Below are 14,689 nucleotides of genomic sequence, written 5' to 3'. Positions count from 1 at the left end.
TGTACAAATTAAATTTTTGTTCTCCTAAACATCAAGAGAATTTCCCTTTAAGCATTCTATATCTTATTTCTGTATTACCATCTTTGTATTAGGGAAAATCAACAAATTATGTTCTCAAAACTCTAAACAATCAATACTAAGCTATTAAACCCAATTATTTCTCCATAATTTAAGAATGGCCCTATGCATACATAAAGTAGCTTCGCTTTTAAATACTGTAAAAAGCTAAAGCATTAAAAGTCAAAGTACTAACACTTATGTATTTGCAGCAGAAAGATAATCCCATAACCCTTACACAATTTCCCAAAGGATCTTTAATATTTAATAGATTCTTAAATGTTCTCTCAATTATGAAGAAATAATCAGGGGAAAACAACAGGTTCAGAACTTTGTGATATATATAGACAACCAGTGGATGGTATTAAGTGGCAATAATTTCAGAGGAAATCAAAAAATTTTGCCAAGATTTTAGGGGGGAAAAATGTTACCATAGGATATAGACACTTTTGAGGAAAAAAAAAAAAAAAGAAAAGGAAAAAAAGATACGACCATTTCTGAAATTAAAATGATCAGGAAGAGGATTATGGGAAGATGGCAGCTCTGGTGGCAGCAAATTTTTGATTCCTTGTAAATCTTCACATAAAAACAGGCAGAGCAACTAGAGAGCAAACCCCAAAACAATCGGTAATATTTACAACAAAACTATTTAACAAAGTCTCCCCACAAACGCCAAAATACAAAGGACTGAAACAAATCACCAACAGCCACAGGCTTATTTTCTAGGTGTCTAAGTGAGAGAAAACAGGGAAGTAATATGGTATCTGAGGGACTGGAGAAAAGAAGCACAAAGCAGTCAAAAGGTATTCACTAGAAAGCACTGAGAGACAACTTGTGAACAGAAGCTGAAACGATTCCAAGAGTGGGTGAGTGCAAAGGGGTCCGTCCACAGTAAGGCCTTTAGGCTAGTAACAATCAAGTCCCTTCGAGCTCTCGAAACTGACATTTGGGGCTCTCTTCCAAGATAGACCCTACACTAAAGAGGCAGGGCTGGGAATAGAAACAAAATTGAGCACGATAGGGATAAACAAAATGAAGGAAAGAGGGTCCAGATGGAATAGCTAGAAGTGTTTTTTATTGTATGACAGAATCAAATAGACAAATGTATCTGTTCTTTAACAAAAGAACGCCATGCAATTCCAGAAAAACCGTGGGCCTAATAAATCTAAAATCTTTAGTATAATGGCCTGTAAGTTCCCTAAACCACCCCAAGATTCCTGAATATGCAATGCTCTTTACATCTTTGTGCTCTTAGATGTATTTAAGGTTCTCCACCCCACGTTTTAGAACTGCTCAGTCATCCCCCTAGGAGACTTCCTTGAATTATTTGCTTTGTCCAATCATGCTTCCTTAGCATCTTATATGGAACCCTATTATAGAACTTACTTGCTATTTCTGGTTACTCATAATTACTTGTTTACCTTTCCAACTCAGCCACTAGAACAGTAGTTTTCAAACTTTTGATGCTATCCCACAATCAGAAGTACATTTTTATGAGATCCATGATATGCTTACATATATAACTGAAGCAAAATGAAATCAACACTTTTACCACGTACAACACGCTGAAATTTTCTATTTGATTGTATTCTTGGGTGGTAGGATGGTCAGGTGGGGTAGGGTAATTAGGTTTCATTCATTCATTTATTTTTTTAATGGGGGTTGAATCCAGGACCTCGTGCATACTATGCCTGCACTCTACCACTGAGCTATACTCTCCCTTTCATTGTATTTTTTCAAAGAAATGGTCACAATTTACTATATTGATTCTCTATCATCCATTTAAGAAATACTGCACTAGATTATAAATCCTTGTAGGAAGAACTCAATACATTCATTTCTATAATCCAGAACAGATCATAACATTCAGTAAGCAAATGTTTAAATGAATGAATAAACACAACAGCATCCTGTACTAGAAAAGCAGAAGAGTTTTGAAGTCAAGCAGACTCATCAGCCACCAACTTATGCAATCTCTGACAAATGACTTAACCTCCTTACATCCCAAGGAATACCACCACTTATTTAATTCACCATAACAATAAAGTAGTGGCATTCCTGTCACAGAATAGGCATTCCACAAATATTAGTTTGCTCTCTGTACCTTGTATTCTTACCTACTTCTTCCAGAGGACAGATCAAGATGCAAACATCTCATCCTGGCAAGTATCCATTTTGCAAAGACTTTAGGTCTCAGCACAAAGAACATAAAGTTTTAAATCTGACAGACTTGGGTTCAAATACCCTGCTCTGCATTTACATGACTTCTCATTATCTGTTTTTTTTTTTTTTAATTTTTATTGAAGTATAGTTGATTTATAATGTTGTGTTAGTTTCAGGTGTACAGCAAAGTGATTCAGTTACACATATATATTCTTTTTCAGTTTCTTTTTCATTATAGGTTATTACAAGATACTGAATATAGTTCCTTGTGCTAGACAGTAGGTCCTTGTTGTTTATCTATTTTATATATATTAGTGTGCATATGTTAATCCCAAACTCCTAATTTATCCCTCCCCCCAACCACTTGCCCTTCTGGTAACCATAGTTTGTTTTCTATATCTGTAAGTCTATTCATTATCTGTTTCTTTACAGGAATAAAACACATCCTGCAGGGTTGTTATGGGTAATTAAATATTATACTCATGGGTCTAGTACAATACTGTTCCAGAACATAGTAAGCATTCAATAAAAGGCAGTAATTATTGCTATGATTATTAATAAATGTTGTTCAATCAGCATAGAGGAAGGAGAAGTTGGACAGACGCATAGGGTAAGCAAAAGGAACAGTAAAATCTTAATTTACAAGAAATTTCTTCCTTATTTTCTATTTCCTCTTTTAAGATAAAGAAACAAACCACAAGGATGTAAATTTATCAATTTCCTCAATTCTCTACCTCTAAGGTTATATTTAAAACTTAAAATAACTGTACTGTGTCAAAATTCTAATTTAAATATTAAATTATGCTCAGTGGGCTATATGACATAAAATGTGAAAAGCATAAATGTATTAACAATACATTTTAGGAAGAATTTCAATATGAGTTCAAAGTAAGAGTGGTTTTAGTTAACCCAGTTAAGTAGAAAAAATTTAACTGAAATTCTCATTCAAAAGTCTTTAATCTAATTTTATTCTCTAAAAATTGGTATTGTTTCAATATTTCTAATAATATTGCCAATGTCAGAATGGCATCACTCTTCTATTAAGTGATTTCCTTCCAAAAAAGAGTTTAACATAACTTTCAAAACTTTGATTAATGTTCTTTATTTTCCTCAATCTCATTTTCTTTTCTATAAATAAATAACCATGACCTTTCAAAAAGAAACGAGCTGAGGGTCTCTGTTCTTTTCCCAATGTGTTTTTCCCAACACACCTTTCAAACCACTTCTTAGGAAAAAAAGCCTCCAAGTAGCAAAAGAACCAAATACCTATGAAAATACAATCAAGAAGCCATGAATTTTCTTATACAACCTGCAAACTTTTAAGATATGAAGATAATTAATAATAATTAAATTTCTGGTAATTTAACAGTAATATACCTATTTAGAATCAAAGTAATTTTCCATTATCCATGCTGGTAGCAAAAAGATGGTTATTTTTAATGGTATGTATATTTAACCTTTATGGTAATACCTATTTTCTAAATGACTACTATAAGCCTTTTAGGTCTACAGTAATATTATGCTTATAACTGTCAATAAAATAAGACCTATGTAGGTGAGGGGACAAATTCTATTCTACAGGAAGACTACAAAATGGTAGAAATGATGTCTGTTGCTCACCACTATATTCTTAGCAATTAAATACAGTAGATGCTCAATAAATACCTGTCCACATTTAAATGTTCATTTAAGGACAAGAAAAATAGACTGAGGGAAATAAAAAAAATACATGAATCAAAATTAGGTCAAAGCCTTGAGTATAGGCTGTACTTGGTGACTTGCTTCCAAAGAGCAGAGTATGAACGGATGGGGAGTGAAACCTGACAAAGACCTCAAACAGGTGATCAAGGTGAGCAGCGTCAATTTTATGTTGTTAGTATATACTCTTGATATGCTATGATGAGAATGGCACTTCACCTCTGTTGTCTCCCTAAAGCCCATAACCCCAGGCTAATCATGAGGAAAACATCAGATAAATCTCAACTGAGGGGCAATCTATAAAATATCTGACTAGCACTCCTCAAAACTGTCACAATCATCAAAAACAAGAAAAATCTGAGAGACAAGAATTCTGCAACAGGAAAAAGGACACTAGGGAAAAACAAATGAAATCTGATTAAAGCATGCAATTTAGTTAATAGCAACATAGCAATTTTGTTTCCTTAGTTGTTGACAAAGTTAACAGTAGAATAAACTGGGTGAGGTATACTCTGTACTATCTTGCAACTTTTCTGTAAATGTAAAACTATTCTAAAATTAAAAGCTCATTTAAATAAAAAAAAGTTAAGGTAAGAAAAATAAAAAATACATGAATCAAAATCCCCTGTAAGTAAATGATGATAAAATGTTCTTTTGGTCCCTTTATATTTGGTTGTAAAACAGAGACAGCATTCTCATACAGTGGAAATAAAGTTACTGAACAAGTCTACAGTGTTAACTATGAAGTCACATATGACTAAAGCAGATGACCGCTTATTCTTGTTTCCCAAAGCACCATTCTTAGGCCTCAACACTTTAATTACTAACTCTATGACAAAAAATCATTAACATCAGCTGTCACCTCTATCTTGAATAGATTTATCCCACATCTTTAATCTCTAGTCCCTAAAGGTTATGTTCACCTTGTTATCTCCCACTCACCTTACATTCAACTAACAAAACTCACCATCTTCTTGATGATGCTCCCTTTCCAAACCTCATTCTCAAAGTTATTTATTTTTCCTTCAATAGGTCTCTCTTCTTCCCACAATTAATAATTAGTGCTGCACACTGCTGTCAAGTGAAACTTCCTCAAATAAGGCTTTTATCCTATCATTCCCAGACTCAAATGCCAGCTTTTTTTTTTTTTTTGGTACTAAACTATGTTTAAATTCAGGAGTGATGTTTTCAAGACTATCCATAATTAATTATTCTTTTATACCATTCACTTTACAAGACTTTTCTAACCATCTCTCCACCTCATACTGTAAGTTCTGCCTTGCCTTTACTTAGAAAATAATAAAATTCATTAAGCAAATAACATATATCTGAGAAAATAAGACTCTTCTGGGTGGTCAAAGACTGTAACTTTCTTGTGGTGACAAAACCTAAAAATACAACTAACAAAGAATATTGGAATTTGCCTCATTCAAGGCTGTAGCCTCAGTTCCTTTAAGTGAGTGGCACATGGTAGATGCTCAAAAAATATTTATTAAATAAAAACAAGGTAGTATAGAGGGCTACAGCACAGAATAATAATATATTATTAGGGAAAAGAAAAGAATTTTCAGTTGGAGACGTGAAGGCAGGTCTAAAATACTATGATTCTAAGGCTCTCAGGGTCATCAAGATTTTAGCCAAGCCTCAAGTTTGAGTAGGTCTTCCAATAGTTTAGAGTATGTGTGCAGGGGCATTACAAACAGAAAAAAAAAATGTATCAGCAAAGATAAAAAGTAGAATTGTTATACCCCACTGAAGTAGTGAATAATGAACAGTTCCTGTAAGTTAGTGGAAGATAAGCTGGAAGAAGACTGGGACCAAAGTTTAAGAAGTCTTGAGAAGAAATTGGCATTCCTGCTTGATATAAAGGGTATGGTCATTAGGGTGATATAATCTTTAGGAAGATTAATCTAATGGTAGTAACACAGAGGTTAGACTTTAGAAAGCAAGTGCCTTAACTTTCTTCAAGTCTCCCCTATCTACTCAAACTCTCTAGTTTCCTTCTCCTCTTAACTCTTAAAGCACCTGCCTGCATCATACAATTTAACTCCTAATTATATCCTCTTAAATTGTAAACCTTTTTTCCCCACATATATTAATCTTGTCTCTTCAACTTAAGAATAGAGATCAAATCTAAGACCTTTTTTCTTCCCTAAGAAATCAGCAAAGCACTGGGCCCTCAAAACTTTATTTTGGAGGACTTTTTTTTTTTGCATTTATTCAAAACCCAGCTACTAAAATGACAACAATCTAAAAGCAATACACACACACATACAAGCTGCCATAAGAACAAGATTAAGCCTTGTTTGGGTGGCACTGTAAACAGTTTCACCTGATAGTGGGATCCCATTACTAATAATGTAGTTATCTTCCAGCATATGTTTTCAGTGCTTCCTGCTTTATATAAGTATTTCTTCACCTCATTTACTCTTCTTTCTCAATTAAGCATTGCTCTCAGTGGTCAGCACACATATTCATTTCTCAATTGGGGGGAGGGCATAGCTCAAGTGGTAGAGTGCCTGCTTGGCATGCATCAGGTCCTGGGTTCGATTTCCTGTATCTCTACTGAAAATAAATAAAATAAATTACCTCCCCCCAAAACAAAACAAAAAAATAAATAAACCAATCAATTGCATTATCTTTTCTGTACTGAAGAGCCTCTCATCTTTTTATCTATTAATTATACTGATTGAGAACCACTATGATGGCATAAAATTCTAATAAATGGTGCTGCTATAACTTCTTCACACAATTCTTTTAAACATTCTAAATGTTTCCTGTGTAGCATTCTTCAAGTAAAACTGATTCAAATAAAAACATGTTACAGAAATAATTCAAATTCACCAAAGCTTTTAGAAAATGAAACATGGTACACAAGTAACCAAGGATTGTATGTACTTAAATTCTAAAAATCTCCAAACTCTCCAAAAGTTTACCTTCAATCCTTTTTTATTTAAAATTACTTTACTTTTATAAAATTTTAATCTTCAACTCTTGACCTTTTATGTACTCTAAAAGTTAAATTCCACTCCCTTAAAATAAAGTCTGTTCATGTTAACAGTTATTTTAACTGTTAATACTTTCCCTCCAAAAAATCAATTAAGTATTTCATCCCTAAACAAGTATTTTCACTGGTAATGTATTTCTATCTTTTCAGGTCACATTTTTTTATGTTAAAAAGAAAAAATTTAGATTTTTATAAACTACCAAGAAGAAATCCTCCAGAATGTGATTATTTCTGATTATATTAGAACCTCTTATTAACGGTTCTGAAATTCAAACACTTTTTTCTCCCAGAGTAGAGAAACTCCATAAAGTACTCTTCTATTCCCCATCACTCCTTTATGGTAACTAATACTGCTGAGATTTTAAAGATGAATCATCAAAACGGCAGAAAAAGGCACAAATGTCAATATATTTTTACAAGGACTTCAAGGAAACAGAGACAAGTCTTCGATTCGAAAGAAACAGAGATAGACATTAACAGTTCAGCTTTTTCCACTTCCCCATCTCAGAAAACACTAAAATAAATGGATGCAAAGATACAGCACAGTTACAAAGCCCCTGGCTAGCAGTGAAGCTTCAGCCCTAGTGGCGCTAGGACACTCAATTACACTCAGCCAGCCACGTGGCTGTCACAATCAGAAAGAAGACAGGAGAAACAGCGTAAACTAATCTGGAAAAATAATCGACCTCTTCCCGCAACCTCGGAGTTGCGGTAGAAGAAAGAATATCATTTCTTTGCACGCTAAGACTTTTTTTTTTTCTGTAATAAGAAAAAGAAGTATAGAGGCTGCTCTAAAGAGACTTTAAAGCAAAAATCAGGTCCAAGAAGATCCTGAATGTGCCCCCAATGAGTTAAGACACCGTAACTCTGAGAACTGCTGTGTGAACAGAGGCATTCTGCAAAGGGGTAATGGGGTGGAGTAAGATGGAGCACTCTGCACATGGGCCGCTTTCCCCTGACTCCCACCGTGTCCCCCAGGTTCCAGCCCTACCTCTGCAGCAACTCAGAAGGCTGAAGAGCCTCGTACACGCCCTCACGACCTCTCACCTACCTAGGAAAGAGGACTGAAGGGCAGAGATAACCACCGGCCCAGAGAAGCGACGAACAGGAAGTGCCCATATTGCGGCGCTGAAACACCAACTCCCACCCTTCCAAGGCAGCCGCCCTCGGAGGCCCCCGGGGCGCCCGCTGGAGGAGGGGCCAGAGTGTGCTGGGGTCGGCCCCCCAGCACACATCCGGGTCCCGCCCCTATCCACCCCAACGCCTGACCGCCCCGCTGCTCGAAGTTCACTCCCAGCCGCGCCCGGCGCCTCCCTCGGCACTACTTGGCCGGGCCCAGCCAGTCCGCCCGGGGCCGGACGAGGACTCCACGCTCGGCACGTCTCGCTGTACTTCAAGCCGGGGGAGGGGGCGTTGCAAAGCCTCCCGAGGAGCTTGGGGCGCTTCCCCTCACCGCAGATTCGCCCCCATTCAAGCCATAAGCGTCCTCCGGGCCACCTCCGAGCCTTCCCGAAGAGCCGGCACCGCTTGCCGCGGTTTCCGCCTCACGACACCCGCTCCTGGCTAGTCATTACCCTTCAGGAAAAACTCTTTAACTCCTCTCGGGTCCGCACTACCCTCAGTTCGTCACCCCACCCTCCCAGGAGCCCACACACCACCCAAGCCGCGCGCAGGGCAGACCCCCGCGCTGGCGCCAATTCCTCACAGGACAAAAATGTCCGGGCGCGTCACGGGACAGCCGCCTCCGCTCCCCAAGCCCGGGGCCCGCCGCACGCGCTGCCTCCGCGCCTAGGAGCTGCGCCGCGGATCCGGGCGTGGAACGCGGACGCCGGGCGGCGTCCGCCGGGGAAGGCGCCGCTCCACCCCGGACTCACCGTCAGCTCGGCCGCCGCAGCGGAGAGGCGAGGGTCGGGCTGGGGAAGACACAATATGGCAGAGCACCGCAGCTGTTCCCGGCGGCTTCCAGCAGCCGCCTCCGGGAAGACGCGGAAACTAGCAGGCAGCGGCAGCTGCGGTGGCGGCCGCGGCAGTACCACATCCCCCTCTTGCTCGCTTCCTCCCCCTCCCTCTGCCCTCCCCCGCTGCCATGGCAACGCGGCGCCAAGGAGATTAGCCCCGCCCCTACCTCCGGTCCCCGCCTCCGGCGACCCCTCCGGAGCGGGGCTCCGCCCATCCCTCCCTGTCCCCTCCCACATCTTACCAAAGGGCTGGGCCCGGGACACGGCAGGCTGCCCAGAACAGCGGTTGGAGAGGAAGGGGGTTGTAGTGTCCGGAAGGGCGGGACTCACGCGGAAGGCAGGGCCGAGACGTTGTAGGCCAGTCGGCTTTCGGTCTGAGGAGGGGCTGGGGAAGGCGGGAAAATGGAAAGGCCTCGCCTATCCCGGGAAGGACCTACAGGAGTGCGGCGGGGCGCGGCGCGGCCGTTGAGTGGCCGAGACGGTACGGGGGCAGAGCAGGGCGGAGGTGAGCGAGAGTGGCCGCCAGGCTGGTCCGCCCGCGGTGCCGGTGGTGGGACTGCGGCGACGGCCCCCAAAACCTGAGCTTCTGTGGGTTTCCCTGAGAGCTTTCCGCCGTTGACCAGGCTTTGAAAGCGCTTTAGGAACGGTAAAGAATTAATAGAAACTTAAAGTAGTATCCCCCTCGCTTGACTGAAATTTTGTGTGGAAACTAAGCTTAGTGTTTAAGAGGTAAAAAACAAAACAAAACAAAACAAAAACTTTGGAATCAGATCCAAAATTTAAGAAACATAGCATTTACTGAGTGCTCATAAATGCTGGGGACTGAGCTAAGTCCTTTACATGCATTGTCATAACCATAATGCTAAAATAGGGTTGTCAGATGAAATACAGGTGTGCCCAGTTAAATCTGAATTTCAGATAAACGTAGTATAATTTTTAGAGTAAGAATCTTACCTTTGGAATATACTTCCTGTTTTTTTTTTTGTTGTTGTTGTTTTCCCCTTAATCTGCCAACCCTATCCTAACTCTTATTAATTCCCACTTTACAGATAAGGAAACTGAAGCTTAGAAAAGTAACCTATCAAATAGAGGGTGAGTGACAAAACTGAAGTTCCATTTTATTGCTGTCATTGTGATCTGATAATTACATCTCTGAATGCCTATATCCGCATCTTCAAAAACTAGATTATTGATACATAGCTCACAAATGTATTGAATGGATTTTTTAAAAGGGTATATGTAAGAGACCTGGACAGTGACTGAAGTGTAGTAGGTGTTAACAGAAGTTCATTTCCTTTCTGAACAATTTTTTTTTAGTTGAAGTACTGCCAGTTCCAATGTGTCAATTTCTGGTATACAGCACCGTGTCCCAGTCATGCATGTACATACATATATTCGTTTTCACATTCTTTTTCATTAAAGGTTATTACAAGATATTGAACATAGTTCCCTGTGCTATGCAGAAGAAACGTTTAAACATCTATTTTTATGTATAGTGGCTAACATTTATAAATCTCAAACTCCCAAATTTATCTCTTCCCACCCTCTTTCCCCCTGTAACAAAAGATTACTTACTATGTCTGCAAGTCTGTTTCTGTTTTGTAGATGAGTTCATACTATCCTTTTTTTCTTTTTTTTTTGAGAGTCCACATATGAGTGATGTCATATGGTATTTTTCTTTCTCTTTTTGGCTTACTTCACTTAGAATGACAGTCTCCAGGTCCATACATATTGCTGCAAATGGCATTATTTTATTCTTTTTTATGGCTGAGTAGTATTCCATTATATAAATATACCACAACTTCTTTATCCAGTCATCTGCCGATGGACTTTTAGGTTAGTTCCATGTCTTGGCTATTGTATATAGTGCTGCTATGAACATTGGGGGCATGTATCTTTTGGAATTAGAATTCCCTCCAGATATATACCCAGAGGTGGGAATGCTGGATATATAGATATGGTAAGTCTATTTTTAGTTGTTTAAGGAAACTCCATACTATGTTCCATAATGGCTGCATGAAACTACATTCCCACCAGCAGTGTAGGAAAGTTGCCTTTTCTCCACACCCTCTCCAGCATTTATCGCTGAACAATGAATATTAACTGTATATTCACTATGTGCCAGACTTTAAGTATCAAGTAAGCAGAGTATGAAACAAACACCTACTGACAATAAAGCAAGTCAAGTTGTGGGGATGACAGAGATACAGAAAAATTTAAGGTATTACAATATATAATAACAAAAATGGATGTGTTTGAGCCCCTCATTCCACAGATGAAAACACTGTGTTTCTGTAATTTGTCCAGAGTCATCTACTGGTTCCATTTTTTTCTCATTACACTAGCTCTCATAAACTATAAGGGCCTCATAGATACATTTAGAGTCAGAGGCCACAAGGCAAATGTACAAGAGTTGCTTTAGTTTCTTCCTTCAGAGTAGTCACTGTTGCCCCCTCATGTAGACAAATTCAAGGAAGTTTCTAAAGGAAGAGTTTAGCAGAAAGGGAGCAGACAAAAGAAGGAAGAAAGTCTGAGAGAAGGCGGCTTCTGGAAAGTGACAGCATCCTCAGACCTCAGTTTTGTTTTCTCTCTGCTGGTCGTTATCATGGTAGCCACTAACATAATATAGGTATTCATCTCCTTATAGATTATTATACTACTGTCTTACTTGATGTAGTGAATGTTAGTTTCTATTTTCCCTTCTAATCTACTTTAAACTCAGGTGACCAAACAGTCCTCCTCAACTCTAGAAGAATCACAGAATTTGAGAGCTGGGAGTTATATATACTTTAGAGAGGTATCATCTAGGAGCCAATCTATCATGGATGGGAAAACAAATTCAGAAACTTTATGTTAACTTATCCAAGTCAAATACTGAATCTACTGCACCCTCATCCACTAAGTTTTCTCTGCTGACTGATTCATACCAGAGAGGCTGGGCCCATTTAAATAATCTCTGACAATAAAGCTCGCTCAGGTCTCTTAGGAAATCTGTCACACTTAGTTTAGAGTCCAGGGACACCTGCATACTTGGAGGCTGCTTTAGAGGAATTTGAATACCTATCAAGGAAAATCTCTGGTTAAAAATAATAATGATTCAGAGCGAGTAGATTTTTCCCAAGAGTTCACAAGACTAAAAAGGCTAGGAAACCAGAGCTTACTCTTTAGGAAAAAGAGGATCCTTACATTTAAGATATTCTCTAAAGCTTGGACTCTTTCTCCAAAATACTAAATATGAAAACGAATATGTGTGTGTATATGCATGACTAGAACATTGTGCTGTACACCAGAGACTGACACATTGTAAATGACTGTACTTCAATAAAAACAAAAAACAAACAAAAAAACTAAATGCTTTCAAGCAACATATTCAGTAATAAACTTTACTAGAAGACAAATGCATTGGAAAATATAGTGTTTAAAACAATCTCATGTTTTGGCTGAGAAGTGATAGGAACTCAAATATACATGTTTATATTTTAAATGTATTTATCATTGTATCACATATATTTATGTGTCACTAAAAATAACTGGTTTACCAACAAGGAATCTCTACTTCAACCCCCTTGAGGTCAATGGTAATATCTTTTTCATCCTTATAGTGTAGTTTCTTAGAATAGCTTTTGAAACAGAGGTGATGTTCAATAGTATTTTTCAGTAAACGAAATAAGTTTCCTCAAGTTACATACCAACACTAGGATATAAGATTCCTAAGTACTGATCTGCCACTTGGACTCTAAAGGTAGAATTGTGAATGAAAGTTTAATTTTTTTTATTTAAGGGTCTTTGAAAGCAAATATCTGTATTTAATCATATTTATAAGCCCTGGTATTGGCAGTAATTTGGCGACTAATCCTCCTCCTGAGGACAGTAGAAAAACTCAGTAAAATATTTAAAAAATCAGCCCAAAGGCATCAGAGAGCTAACAAGATAGGAATTACCAGGCTATGATCTGAGGAATGGTGGAGGCCTCGGGACATCCATTTATCCATTCCATAGAAGATTGCTGAGAGGATGAGCAGGGATGGAGGACAATGATTACAGTCAGGGTATACTAAGGGGGAAGGAAGAGAGGTCTGTTGAAGCCCCTTTGCTTAGGACTAGGAATCCAAATGGCTATATCCTAGAAGTAAAGAGAAAACATCTCATTTTAAAAACATCTCAAGACTTAGATTGGGTTAGGATAATTCCTTTTAGCTAATGCCCTGAAGCCCTTGTTGGAAGCATACTAAAATGCTATCTGGAGCAGAGCAACATAGGCCTCAAATCCTTTCTGCAAACAATTTTTCAAGAGACAGAATGGAGTAACAAAAAGTAATCAATCTAAATGTCAGATAGGAGAAAAATGAGGACATACAACAGACAACAAGACAAATAGAAAGTACTTAGTAAGATGGTAGATTTAAACCTAAATATATTACTAATTACATTAAGTGAAAGTAAATCCTAATGTAATGAAAAAGATTGTTTTGATTACTGATTGCTATGTAACAAAGTACCTCCAAATTTAGTGTCTTTAAACTACCACCATTTAATTATATTTCATGATTCTATGGGTCAGGAATTTGCATAGGACACAAAGGGAGTGGCTCATCTCATTTCTGGGTGATGTCTGCTGGGGCTGAAACATCCCACATAGCTTCTTCATTGTCATGTCCGGCATCTCAGTATGGCTCCAATGGTGGTCAGCTGGACCAGCTTGACTGAAATCATCTGTGTAGGGCACTGGTTCTCACTGTTGATTAAATTCTTTGGTTTTTGTACAAGTAGTTTCATGACTTCTTCCGCTTCATGTAGTCTCTCCTTGAAGATAGGCAAACTTCTTATACACAAGCTCAGGGCTTCCAAAAGGATTAGGCTTGGAACTAGCACATAGTCATTTCTACCACATTCTATTGGATAAAGCACATTACAAGCCCAGAGTCAAGGAGAGGGAACTATATAAAGATGTAAATATTAGGAGGTGTGATGAACCTGCGGCCACCAATACATGTAACCAGCTAGCACAGACTGTCAGACTGGACAGAAAAATCAAAACCCAACTGCATGCTATTTACAAGGGATAAATGTAGAATATAAAGATGCAGAAAGGTTGAAAGAAAAGGGATAGAAAAAACTAAACCATACAATACTACCAAAAGAGAGCTGGATTAGATTAAGTAGACTCTAAGACAAAAAGCAGTACTAAAGGTAAAGAGAGATTCTTCATAGTGATAAAGATTTAATTGGCCAGGAAGATTTTTAAAATTCTAAATTTGTGTTGCTCTAATAACATAACCTCATAATACATAAAGCAAAAATTTCAGAACTCTAAGGAGGAATAAAAATTTGGTAATTTTAGTGGGAGATGCTAACGTGTTATTCCTGATAAAATAGGCAGACAGAAAGTTCAGTAAGAATATAGGTTTGAACAACACTAATTAGCAAAGTTGAGTATAATGGCATATTGAGTACATTTCTATAATTCTTTACATATGAACAAACTCATCACTTATATTATTTCTATTTGGGCTTATGAAGCTGGACGGACATCCAAGGATCCTGAGCCTTCAGGCTGGTTGGAACATATCTCTGTTTCACAGATATGTTTACCATTGTGTACCTTTATCTTGTTTATTAAATAAATGTATTAAGTTCCTATTATATGCCAGGCCCTATACTTAGCACGGAGATGAAAGCTACAGTTAACATAACAGACAAGCCAATCAGAAAATAAAATGTGGTACTGTAAGTGCAGTGATAAGGCTTCACATAAGGAGCAATGGGAACCAGGTCCTAACTCAGCCACAGGAGATGATGTCTGAGC

At 38.4% G+C, this 14,689-nt stretch overlaps 1 protein-coding gene and 1 long non-coding RNA gene across 4 annotated transcripts in view; one reads left to right on the top strand and one right to left on the bottom strand.

Annotated features, from left to right (window-relative positions):
- FOXN2 (forkhead box N2) overlaps nt 1–8,958 on the bottom strand; it is a 50,799-nt gene extending 41,841 nt beyond the window's left edge. Inside the window, exon 1 of one of the 3 annotated variants that reach the window (XM_074341106.1) lies at nt 8,800–8,958. The gene's annotated coding sequence lies outside the window, so the exon portion shown is untranslated. Of the gene's footprint in view, nt 1–7,916; nt 8,401–8,799 lie in introns of those variants that run through there. The other 2 variants (XM_010967750.3, XM_074341107.1) reach the window with 2 other exon arrangements.
- Nucleotides 8,959–9,104: 146 nt separating this feature from the next.
- The window catches only part of LOC105079040 (uncharacterized), a 281,377-nt gene continuing 275,792 nt past the window's right edge, over nt 9,105–14,689 (top strand). Inside the window, exons 1-2 of the long non-coding RNA XR_012498958.1 lie at nt 9,105–9,388; nt 9,933–9,975. This is a non-coding gene — a long non-coding RNA (uncharacterized LOC105079040). The remainder of the gene's footprint in view (nt 9,389–9,932; nt 9,976–14,689) is intronic.

Source organism: Camelus bactrianus, chromosome 15 (assembly GCF_048773025.1).
Source record: "Camelus bactrianus isolate YW-2024 breed Bactrian camel chromosome 15, ASM4877302v1, whole genome shotgun sequence".
Lineage (NCBI taxonomy): Eukaryota > Metazoa > Chordata > Mammalia > Artiodactyla > Camelidae > Camelus > Camelus bactrianus.
This window is presented reverse-complemented; position numbering and strand designations above follow the sequence as displayed.